The sequence below is a fragment of the Leptodactylus fuscus genome, chromosome 7 (genome assembly GCF_031893055.1).
Source record: "Leptodactylus fuscus isolate aLepFus1 chromosome 7, aLepFus1.hap2, whole genome shotgun sequence".
NCBI lineage: Eukaryota > Metazoa > Chordata > Amphibia > Anura > Leptodactylidae > Leptodactylus > Leptodactylus fuscus.
This window is the reverse complement of record NC_134271.1, coordinates 4110445-4123193: the sequence shown is the minus strand read 5'-3', so window position 1 is coordinate 4123193 and position 12749 is coordinate 4110445. Positions and strand designations below refer to the sequence as shown.

Below are 12749 nucleotides of genomic sequence, written 5' to 3'. Positions count from 1 at the left end.
TCCAGCCCGACCCTCACTTGTGGACTTGGTAAGTTCAGTTTGATCGAATGTTGCCTACCCCTGAAACGAGCATTTTCCCCCCATAGACTATAATAGAATTCGATATTCGATTTGAGTAGTCGAATATAGAGGGGCTACTTGAAACAAATATATACAGTATTTAACTACTCGCTCATCTCTACTCTTTACCACAGGTGTCCAAATACTTATTGGTAGACCGTGTATAGAGGACAGGACCAATGCTTGACACTTCTGGTATTGGCTTATCCTCCCAAGAACAAAAGAATTGGCATCTTGGAATCCAACAGTTCTTATTTCCCTCGGGGGAAGAGTTGTCACATATTAAATACTTGGCTCATCCTACAAAAAAATATACATTGGGACAACTTGAATCTAATGTATATGCTGATCTTAAGTTGCCAAAGTCAATGCTTAGAAATCGAGTCAGGTTATTGTGGAAGCGTCTAGGACCAAGCCTCGAGAACTCTTCCCTTATCTGCTGTAGATCCCTTTCCCCTAATTATTTGATACTTAGAATGAGAAAATGAGAATAAGAAACAATGTGTTTGCTTTATGACATATCAGGCATTCATATATTTTTGGGGGTACTACTTAACAGCGGCTTTAGTGACTAAGCGAAGTGACTTTTACAGGAATCCGACTGTCAAACTTGTCCCAATGTTTTTCTAAATTGGTAGATAAATTCTGACATTTGAAAAGAGATGTAACAGCTCAGTGTTTAATTTCTACAACTACTAAAATATAATTGGGTCTCTCAAACCTAAGTAAAATATGGAAAGTACAACGTCGGTGACATATTCCCTCGTGTTGGTGTTGTTATTTGTATTCAAGAAACACATAAGACGGAATTCAGGATTAAAAATGCGCTAAAAAATACTAAACCCTCTCGGCTTGTTTCGTGACAGTGCATGGCCCCTGAGACATGGCTGGGGTTCATAAGGGGATGACCGTTGTTCTTGACCACTCACTATGTGTCTGAAGGAAGAGGCAATTTGTAAAAAAATATATTGTACAGAAGTTGTGCTCTGAAGACCCTAATGAATTACATTACAGGGGCTCTTCCGCCTCCCCCAAGCACTTCCCGCTCAACTGTAACCATTGTGTTACAGAAGAAAACAAAGCGATACACAACATTCCATTCTTAGGTAGGTCACTCTCGTACAGTTATATGTTACAATACCACAGAACCCGCTTATATCTTTAGTGAAAGTTTATTTATATATGGCAAGGTTATAGGGTCATCTATCAGTATACGTCTCATTTACATGATAATGAGGCAGAGCACGTAGGCGACGTTTCATTGGAATTGACGACCTTTCTCAGGTCTACGCTGTGAATAAAAGGAGATACAATATAGACGTCATATATGAAAGTCAAATAGACTTCTCTATAGGTAATGAGAATATTTACTTAGGTGAGTATAGAAATAACCAGGAGAATCGCTTTATGTTAGAAACCGTAGGGAAACCGAACAAATTAGGTAAATGGCTTACAGGGTAAGCAGACACATATAGTAATACAGTATATAGTACTTGTAGTGTACAAATATGATAGGTCAGGATTGACAAGATCATTCATATAAACTATCAGCCCTGAACATATCAACACTTCATCTGACCATGGACCAAAAACTCCAATCTGGTAGATCACATCTTTAGAAAATATTCCTCCATCCGACATTGTAAGCTTTTAGATGTATAATGGATGTAGATGGACCATTGACGGACCATTAACCATTGATGAACCATTGACTGTTGATGAACTACTGACCATTGATGAACCATTGACCATTGATGAACTATTGACCATTGATGAACCATTGACCATTGATGGACCATTAACCATTGATGAACCATTGACCATTGATGAACCATTGACCATTGATGGACCAGACCATTGATGAACCATTGACCATTGATGAACCATTGACCATTGATGAAAGGCAAAGGGCAAGGGTCACACTAAATATTAATGGGATTTAGGTTTCTCTTTTGTTCATTCAATTCTTTTTGTTAATTTAACAATAGACTATTAATATGACTAACCTCCTGCACTGTATATTGTTCTGATCTGATACACAGAATATACATTGTTATACATAAAAGCAGGTAGAATTGCTTGTGTTCCCTGGTATGTGACTGATTCCAGGTTGCAGCTTTCGCATGCTTATATATGGAGTGGCACATGTCAGAATAGATAGGTATCGTGGCTGGCTGAGTAGTATAGAGCGGTATTATTTCTGGTACACAATGAATAGCGCTGCTGTTTACCAGCCGGATGCGTCTCCTCCTGCTGTGAGCGTTCAGCACAATGATGGCTTACAATGCAATCAATTTTGAAGTCTGGAATTATTTTGGGGGAAGTTTTTGTGCGAACCTCCAGTACTTCGGGCTCTAGAGAACAGGCTTATGACAAATCCATGTAGCAATCTTCTATACGGCTTTGGCAGCTATGTACCCGTGCAATATCTAGATTTGATTGATTAAATGTAATATTGTGTATAGTTGTGGTGATTGCCCTATGATATTGGCGCTGTGATACCTTAGTGCATACGGACTGAGGTTTTAATTAAAATTAAGTGTGGTTTTTGTTTTTTTTATTATTTTCAGATCAAATTAACAGATAAAATTGATGACACGTTCCCTATCCAGCAATGGTATATACGTTATTGTATCATCTTATGTAACTGTATAGTCATGATAACATTGAGTCAATATGGAATATGTCCATGTCCTATAATATCCCCTTCGTTCTCAGACTTGTGTGCATTGCCTGATATCTGCACTTTATCTCCCATTATAGCAGAGACTATTCTGTTCTGCAAGGACAAACCAACAATTGGACAATCGGTGGAGTTACATTGGGGTCCTATAGGTAAGATGGTCCATTGTCACCCAAATTGAGGATCATGGTATCCATATGAATTCCTAGCTCACAGTTATCAGTATAGAAATACATACACATTTAGGATTTATCTTCATGTTAATCATAAAATGACTCCCAAAGGGAAATCTTAATCCACTGTAAATAGAGATGAATGTATCAATTCGAGACAAATCAAATTTGTTACAAAGTTTCAGATTGACAAGCAATGTTTCTATTTCACCCTCACTGATTCAGGGTGTTCTGTGATCGGGGTTATTGGCGCTCCCATATCCATCCCCATTTACACCAGTTTTCCGCCATAAATGATGCCTTAAATCAACGTCAACTATAAACCGCCAGAGGTTTCGGGGTAGACAGAGCATCCATCTGACCGGAATCTCATCATGAATTATGCAACTCCTGACGGAGTTGTCAAGACAGACGTACAATATGCCAGTCTTGATGAATCCCCCTCATTAGTTGCGCTGGTAGTCATGTCAACAGAATAAAACATACCGCAGGCTATATGGGGAATAATATGCTAAGCCGGTGTTACGTGACAAACAAACAGAAGCCATTGAAGAGTCGTTGAAAGTCAAGTTAACCCTATGTGCTTACGGTGTTGTTAATGTGTTTTGTGTTCCTTTAATCTGCTATTACAGTATTTGTTGTTTTGTTTTTGCATTTATTTAAAGGGATGAGCTCAAGTGTTCATGTCACAGGATATCATAGGTTCTCCGACCCCCAGGACTCCTTGGAGATAAGCATTCCCGCCTTAGATGTTTATGGTATAGTCACAAGATGGAAATATCTCTGTAATAACAAATCTACTTGTTGCAGTTGTCGAATAAACGTTCATTACATTATCGAACGTTCATGTTGTGATTTGCGTAGGATGGGCGCTTCCTCTTCAAGGCAAATGGAAGCCCCACTAAGCATTGACTAAGAACAAGACAACAATACCTGCTACTGCCCAAATCTATGGAGCCCAAGTCCCTGTAACATCTGTAGACATTTATCACGTTACATAAGCTGATACTTTGTAACATCAGATCATGATACAAGAGATATAATAAGTAACACATCTCGTATTCTTCTGCTTAGTTTATCTAGAACTCTTCTGTGTCCTGTTACGTTACAAGGGGCCATTGATTTTTTGTTGTTCCTCTCCCGGGACCCTGTGGGGGGGAATCGACAGAAAGGAATGTGTCAGGAAATCCACTGGTGGCATGAAATCCCCAAAGTCTCCCAACTAGGTTTTACTCTTAAACATGGCAGAGATTCAAAGAAAATAGATTTTTACAAAGAAACAAGTAACAGGGGGAGTCTTCACCCCTCGCCTAACTAGATGCCATAATTGAGTCTGTCCCGGGGCATCTACCGGGATGTTTTTTCCTTCCTAGCTCAGTTTGATTGACAGATCCTTCGCTATTTGCATAGATGATCCTGTCAATCTAACTGAGGGTCCTGTCAATCTAACCAAGGGTGAAAAATTGGAAGGAGATTCCTCCCGGCAATGTTATCTGTAGCTGCCTGATTTGTCTAAAACTCTGCAGTGTTCCAAACTAGTAAAACACCGGGAACCTGTCGGGATTCCTGCGGACAATGGATCAGCCAGGATGTGTCTTGGAGACAGATTCCCTTTATTCTTTGCAGCACCACCACAGGAGAAACAAATCATTATATGGCGGCCATTGAAATAGATGGACTGTCCATGTGATGTGCGATCTTCTAAGTCCTCTAGAAAGGATGATCTGTTGATTTGTAAGGTTTCAATTCATCCCCTCCTTATGTGGGGAAACCAGGGCCAGATCTATCTTTCCATCAGAAACACTGCCTGTCCCATAGACTTATACGATGGGTGTCAAAAATGCAAAATGCAAAAAATAAAATAACAATGCATCAAAAGAAAACAATAATTTTTGTTGCATTTCTTGCTCTGTTGTGTTTTTTTCTTGGCGCTTTTAGCTACAATTTGTTATTTGTGGTCTTAAGCTTAAAGACTTATTATTTCCATTGAATCCACTGAAAAATAACACAAAAAAAAACAGATCTACAGGAGCACTGCATTGGGTATTTGCCTGCAGAATTTACAGGGAGCAGCTGCTGCTAACAGGAAGGTTATTTTTGGAACAAAGTACACATGAGCCTGCAAAGAACTATGAAGAGCTATAATTCAGGATGGTTGTACAATGAACTCCAAGAAAATCTGTGTCAGATGATGCATACACAAGTAACCTAGCAGCATAATACAGGAAGCGTCAGGTGTACTGTGAGCCCGGCGAAGCGCTATGTACAATATATAACACTCGATGCACGTGTTGTTCTAGCACTTTGCCTTGAATACATGTATCTAATATTCTAAGTACACAGAGCCCTGACAAAGGGAAAATGCAAAAGAAATCCTGTAACCACTGAATAGGGAAGGGTTGTTCTGCCTCCCATACGTATCAATGGCGAGGGCTGTGTAGGATGAGTAGCTGTAGTTTCCACATATAAGAAGTTACAATACTGAAACGATGTTCTTGGATTTCCAAAACTGTAACAGCCTGGAATGGAGCAAAAAATTGTACAATTGTATTATTTATTCCTTATCCATATAGAGGATAAACTGCTGATCGTTGGGGGTCAGACCACTGAGGTACCCGACTATCCTGAGAACAGGGGGTGTTATACTGCAGCACATCCACTACATTCAGAGATAGCCAAGTGTTATACTTCAGCTATTTCCAACCATCTCACTGATATAAATAGAATAGGGGAACATCTGCTTCCAATGTTACATTGGGGAAGGCCATGCACAAATTTGCAACATTTATGCCTTGTAGACCAGAAATAAATCTGCCTCAATGACACAACGTCACAAAACAATATTGTCGTAAAAAGTGAATAGTGTCATGATACGCATCTTATACATGGACATATCCAACAAAGAGGTAGATTAAGTGAGGACACATCTGTCCTTGGCTCATCCGAGCTCCTTAGGGAGTCACTTAAACATGTTCTTAAGGATATGAGATCCATTATAGAGTAACTACAGAGACTAAAGACGACAACCTGTCTAGGTCAGCGAGACCAGAGACCCCACACATACATCTGTTTAGTTATAGAATCCAAGGGCACGGCCCCCCGGTATTAGGTAGACGTCACTGGCACGATAGTCGGAGCTGTGATGGCACTCTCTTTAACTGTCTCACTATTTTCTCTTTAAAGGGACGCTCCGGGGATTATTTTTACTCATTATATCATCTTTAAGATCATCTCCTTAATAGTAATCTTTGTGTCTTTCCTTAGTTACTATCTACTCTCCCACCAATCGTTCTATTCCTATGTGTCCCCTTTTTTGCGTAAATATGCAATTGTGTTTAAACCACGCCTGACGAAGGAGCCTCGGCAGCCTGGAAAGCTTGCAATCTCTCATCATTTACAAAAGGTATCCACTACTGAAGACTCTCAATTTTTTATATTTCTTTCCTTATCCTGATTTTTTTTTTTTTTTTTTTAAATGTAGATTGTGAGCCCCATATAGAGCTCACAATATACATTTTTCCCTACCAGTATGTCTTTTTGGAATAGGGGATGGAAATCCATGCAAGCACGGGGAGAACATATAAACTCCTTGCAGATGGTTTTATGTCCTTGGCGGGATTTGAACACCAGGACTCCAGCGCAGCAGGGCTGCAGTGCTAACCACTGAGCCACCATGTGGCCCCCTTCCTTATCCTGATTTTCACCTTCTTCAATAAGTCACATAATCATGGTGCGACCTGTTTTTCTAGCATGGGTCCCTGTACGAACAGAAGGTCTGCAGATACTATTGAGAGCCACCATGTGCCCCCAGCTCCTGCCCTCTGTTCTCCCACTCTATTTCTTCTGCCACAATGTATCCTTGCTCCTCCTCAGCCTCTCACATCATCTGCTCCCTATACATCATCTAAATTGAGCGCTTTTTGGGTTAACTCTAAGTCATTAAAAGCTGTTCTATGGAAAAATGAATTAAAGATAAATGACATCAGCAGATAATGATTATTTACATCTGAAGAGGTTCCAGGAATTATCAACTAAAAAGAGGCGCAGACAATCTATGATGACTCAATTCCTCGAGCCGCGCGGTGCCGGAGCAGTCATTTTCACATTTATCTTCAGGCTTCACAACGCGATCGTGTTTGCATGAGTTACTGTATCTGAAAGAAATGTAAGTGCATGAATCCATGGTCAATTTGATAACGCGTTCTGGGAATGAAAGCTACAAAATGTGACATTTGCTGATTGACAGCCTTTTTCTGAAAGCCGTACGCGGGGAAGCGCTTTATGTTACATGTTACAGATATGTACTTTAACAAATGGCACTTTAAGCTAACCGGAAATTTAAAGACCAATTCCATTACAATATAAGAGACGACATCCATCAGCCCTTTCCAGGGATCACAAACAGATGTCGGAGGAGTCATTAATATAGAAGATGAGATAGATTTGGTGGCAATTCCACAGACACAGATAACATCGAGGAAATGGATCAAACTAGTGCAAATGAAAAGTGAAAACATTAGTTATAGCAACCAATTTGATTCTAGGGCTGATGTTTCTACGGAACATCTAAAGCCTCATCCATACAGAGACACAGATTACAGACCCATAGGGATCCTGTGCGCCATTGTCTGGTCTAAAAAATCACCCATGTGTCTCCGTATAAGCCCATTGGGCCCATTATAGTCCATGGCTGCGGTATTGGAGACTCTATCCGTCACTTGTACCTTCCTCTATTCTTTGCAAATATCCTCCAATTTGTTTAATAATCTTTAATATGGCCATAAAGATCTGATTCAAGCTAGTTATATATACAAACAGCAGATGCAAAAAATCTGGAATTTCAGGGATTTGTTCGTCATCTGGTATTCTGTCTTTTTCCGAGGCTGCCGGCCATATCCTCCAGTCCCCAGGTCACCGCTGAGGTTTGTCATTGGGCTAAGTGCAAAAAAATTTCCTTGTAAACCTAATGAGGTTTGACCATCACTAGTTGGGAGGAACAGTTTTCGGAGAATTAAGTGTTCGGCTATACAATGTGTGCTACTTTAGCGTATCAGTAGGACGAACCCCTAGACCCCCACCACATATGGTACTTGCATTAGTTACTTCCTCCTTTTGCTGTCTTCCAAGACCCCAAACACTTAATGGACAGATATTATCAATCTATTATTATGTGCATTATTGGTGGACCTTGAAGCTCCTTAGACTTATACAGTCCTATGAAAAAGTTTGGGCACCCCTATTAATCTTAATCATTTTTAGTTCTAAATATTTTGGTGTTTGCAGCAGCCATTTCAGTTTGATATATCTAATAACTGATGGACACAGTAATATTTCAGGATTGAAATGAGGTTTATTGTACTAACAGAAAATGTGCAATATGCATTAAACCAAAATTTGACCGGTGCAAAAGTATGGGCACCTCAACAGAAAAGTGACATTAATATTTAGTAGATCCTCCTTTTGCAAAGATAACAGCCTCTAGTCGCTTCCTGTAGCTTTTAATCAGTTCCTGGATCCTGGATAAAGGTATTTTGGACAAACAATTCAAGTTCAGTTAAGTTAGATGGTCGCCGAGCATGGACAGCCCGCTTCAAATCATCCCACAGATGTTCAATGATATTCAGGTCTGGGGACTGGGATGGCCATTCCAGAAGATTGTAATTGTTCCTCTGCATGAATGCCTGAGGATTTGGAGCGGTGTTTTGGATCATTGTCTTGCTGAAATATCCATCCCCGGCGTAACTTCAACTTCGTCACTGATTCTTGAACATTATTCTCAAGAATCTGCTGATACTGAGTGGAATCCATGCGACTCTCAACTTTACCAAGATTCCCGATGCCGGCATTGGCCACACAGCCCCAAAGCATGATGGAACCTCCACCAAATCTTACAGTGGGTAGCATGTGTTTTTCTTGGAATGCTGTTTCCCTGTCGTCCCTACCAGCGGCACAATGTGGGGTATTTCGTGCCCCTGTGTGCTGGTAGGACAGGCGGAATTTTAATTAGCCATGTATTAATTTCACATGGCTTGTTCCCTTTAAGAGGGCACAGATACCTCCCCCCTGTGCGTTTTTTTCTGTCCTGTGTAAAGGATCGGACAGGTGGGGAGGACTCTGTGTCCTCCTAAAGAGAAAGAGTAAGAAGAAGTTTCAGGTACTTACCTGCTCAGACCTGTTCAGGTGTCTTCAATGATGCACTCTGCCCCTTTGGACTTCTGTCGGTCCTGCAAAGAGAATAGGTAAGATTAAAGTTACCTATTTTGCCCACCTCCCTCACGCAATCCTACCTCCTGTTCCCCGGCATCCAGTCCTGCTGGGCTTCGGAGCCGCGCGCAGCCAGCCGGCGTGTTCGCGCGGCTCCATGAGGTGAACTTCCGGTTTTCGCGGAACCTTTCCTCTGTGTAGGAGGGTTCCGGCCGGTCGTTTAGAAGTATAACACCGGCAACTTCCGGTTTTCGGCATTCGCCGCTCCGGGACCACGCGAACAGCAGCGTTGGACACTGGAGGTCCTCAGGAGATTAAGGTACGTGCCAATGTAGTTGGCTCAAAGGGGGAGCGTGACTTGAAGGGCTAGGAGTGTTATGAAGGGCAAAGGAACGGAGCTTTTGACTAAGGCCACGCCCCTTCCGGATATGGGGCTGTAAAAAAGGGGGCAGGTTGCATCCCTCATTGCCTGCTAGTCTAATCCCTAGCTGGTTTCTCCGCTGTGGCTTGTGGTTACCGCTTCAATCTGCATTTATTCTACTGCAAACTCTGCTGAAGGTTGGTAAGTGGCCTGCAGAAGCTGGGTGAGTCTCCTCATATGGTTCCTTGAATGTACTCCTCTGATGTTTCATATTCCATGCTTAGGTATCGCTGAAAGCTAGCTTCTATTTGTCATGTCTTCCTCTTCTACCCCTCCCGGGGATCAAGTAAGACGGAAGAAGTCTTCTAAAAGGAGACACCTGGCTTGCATTGATTGTGACGTTCCACTACCTGATGGTAGGTGCGGTTTTTTCGTCTGCTAATTCTCCCAATGGTGGGAGTATCCTGAATGTCATTGTTTTGCCTTTAGGCTATGACTGGTCACGCTGCCAGCAATGCAGGGGACCTCTGCGGGAGGAACCCGTTACCAGTGATATGGTAGCATGGGTCAAGGAGTACATGGTGAGTACGGTTGCCGCAAAGAGGGGAAGGGTCCCCTCCGGCTTCTAAGTATCCTTGTGTTTTTTGCAGGATGATTCTTTAAAGGATATCCGTACTTCACTGGCTCAGCTCACCAAGAAGCAGCGCGTGGAAAGGCGTTCTGCTTCACTGCCCTCCCTGGAGCGCCTCCAGGTGGAGGAGGTGTCCATATCATCGGACAACCAGTCCTCCTGTACCAGCAGACCAATTTTCCATCGGGAAAAGACTAATAAACTGCTGAAGGCCATCCGGTCGTGGGACCAGGTTGGCGAGGGGGAAGCCTCTGCGTCCACCTCTGGGAAGCGGAGGGTTTTCCAAGTGGACGCCTCCATGGCCAGCCTAATGGAACAAGAATGGAAGCAGCCGGAGAAGGCTTACGTCACCACCAGAGCTTTCAAAGCAGTGTATCCGATTGATCCCTCCCAGCTGGATCGCTGGGGTCCGCCACCCAAGGTGGATTTAGCCATCTCTAAGCTTTCCCGTCGCACTGTCGTGCCCATCGATGACGGGTCAAATCTTCAGGATTTGCTTGATAGAAGAGTGGATTCAACGCTCAAGAAGGCGTATTCGTCTGCTTCAGCCCAGGTGACGGTGGGCATCGCCTCAACGGAAGTAGCTGATAAGCTTCAAGCCCGGCTGGACCGCCTGGAACGGGATATCGACTCCGGGGTTAACAGGGACGACATCCTGGCATCCATGGGGGAGATCCGTCTCGCTACGGATTTCCTGAGAGAATCGGCAAGACAGCAGGTGAAGCTGGCTTCCAAGGCCATGGCCCTCAATACCGCCGCCAGGAGGCCCTTGTGGCTCAAACCTTGGCGGGCTGATGTCGCCTCCAAGTTTTCTTTGTGTTCCCTCCCCTTTCAACCTGGGAAGGTTTTCGGCCAAGGGCTGGACGATCTGATGGAGGGATTGGCTGATGGTAGAGGGAGATCACTACCACAAGCAACCAGAGAAAGAAGGCCTCCCCCTTCTAGGGGTCGAGGCTCCACGTCTCAATACAGGCCTCAACAAGGAAGCCAGAGACGCCCCAGATACCGTCCGAAAGGGGCGGGTCGCGGGATCCCCAAGGAGGACCCTAAGAAGAAGGGGTTTTGAGGAGACGCCGCTCTCTGTGACCAGCTCTCCCGTAGGAGGGCGCCTTTCGAATTTCCTTGTGGCATGGCATCTTCACATTCTGGACCCATGGGTCTTTCAAGTTGTTCAGCGAGGATACGCAATAGAGTTCTCCCATCCTCCGGTGGATCGTTTCATCACTACGCGGGTCTTACCAGCCCTACAACAAGACTGCCTGGAGGCTTCCGTCGCAGAATATCTCTTAAAGGGGGCCCTGGAAAGGGTCCCTCCTCCCGAAGTGGGTCAAGGAGTTTATTCACCCGTGTTCTTGGTTCCAAAGTCCACAGGAGGGTGGCGGATGATTATAGATCTTCGGTTCCTCAACCTCTTCATAAAGAAAAAACCTTTCAGGATGGAGTCCATAGACTCAGTAAACAATTTCCTATTGCGCAACGAGGTCATGGTCACCCTGGACCTGAAGGATGCCTACTTACATATCCCCATCTTCCCGCCACACAGGAAATATCTACGTATAGCCGTTCTTATGGCTGGTCACAGAGAGCACCTACAGTTCACTGCTCTGCCATTCGGCATATCGTCAGCTCCGTATGTATTCACCAAGATGGTCGCACCAGTTGCCGCCGCTCTCAGACTTCAAGGCCTCTTCGTGGTTCCCTACCTCGACGACTGGCTTATAAAAGCTCAGTCTACTTCAATTCTCCATCACCACCTCCAGATAGCCATCGCCTTCCTCCAGGAGTTAGGTTGGCTGATCAATTGGGAGACGTCAGAAATAGTGCCATCCACCCGGAAGAAATTCCTAGGGTTTGTTCTGGATTCCCAGAGCATGCAGATTTTCCTATCTCGTCCAAGGCGAGCAAAAATAGAAGCTTCGGTTCGGGGCCTCCTCAGGTCCCGATGGATCACCATTCGCACCGCCATGCGGGTCCTAGGCCTGATGTCTTCTTCAGCCAAGGCGGTCCCTTGGGCTTTATGGCACTTGCGTCCCCTTCAGATGGAAGTGTTGAGAGCCTGGAACGGATCTCCACGGGGACTGCACAGGAAGATCTGCCTTTCTCCCGGTACCCGTCTTTCCCTCAGATGGTGGAGACACCTGAAAGACGGAAGGTCCTCGGTTCAACCTCGTTGGACCCTGTTGACAACAGATGCGTCCCATTCGGGATGGGGAGCCCACCTGGACGGCAGGACTGTCCAGGGTCTGTGGAGGAATCCAGAGGTAGGAACCTCCAACCTGAAGGAGCTAAAAGCAGTGTATCTGGCGCTGAAGTACTTCGCCCCCTTTCTCGAAGGGAAGGCAGTCAAGGTCCGGTCAGACAATATGACGACGGTAATATACTTGAGCAAACAGGGCGGCACCAGGGTTCCAGCCCTACTGAGAGAGGCGAACTTGATCTTCACGTGGGCAGAGAAGAATCTGACCCACCTATCCGCTGTTCACATCAAGGGCTCCCTGAACATAGTAGCGGATCAGTTGAGTCGGGGTATCCCTGTATCAGGAGAATGGTCTCTCAATCAAGACATATTCCATCAGATTGTCCAAACATGGGGCCTTCCGGATGTCGACCTCATGGCAACCCGACTCAACGCCAAGG

General features: G+C 44.2%; 1 protein-coding gene across 1 annotated transcript in view; it reads right to left on the bottom strand.

Moving 5' to 3' along the window:
• The window catches only part of LUZP2 (leucine zipper protein 2), a 323103-nt gene that overhangs the window by 212453 nt on the left and 97901 nt on the right, over positions 1-12749 (bottom strand). The window lies entirely within an intron of this gene.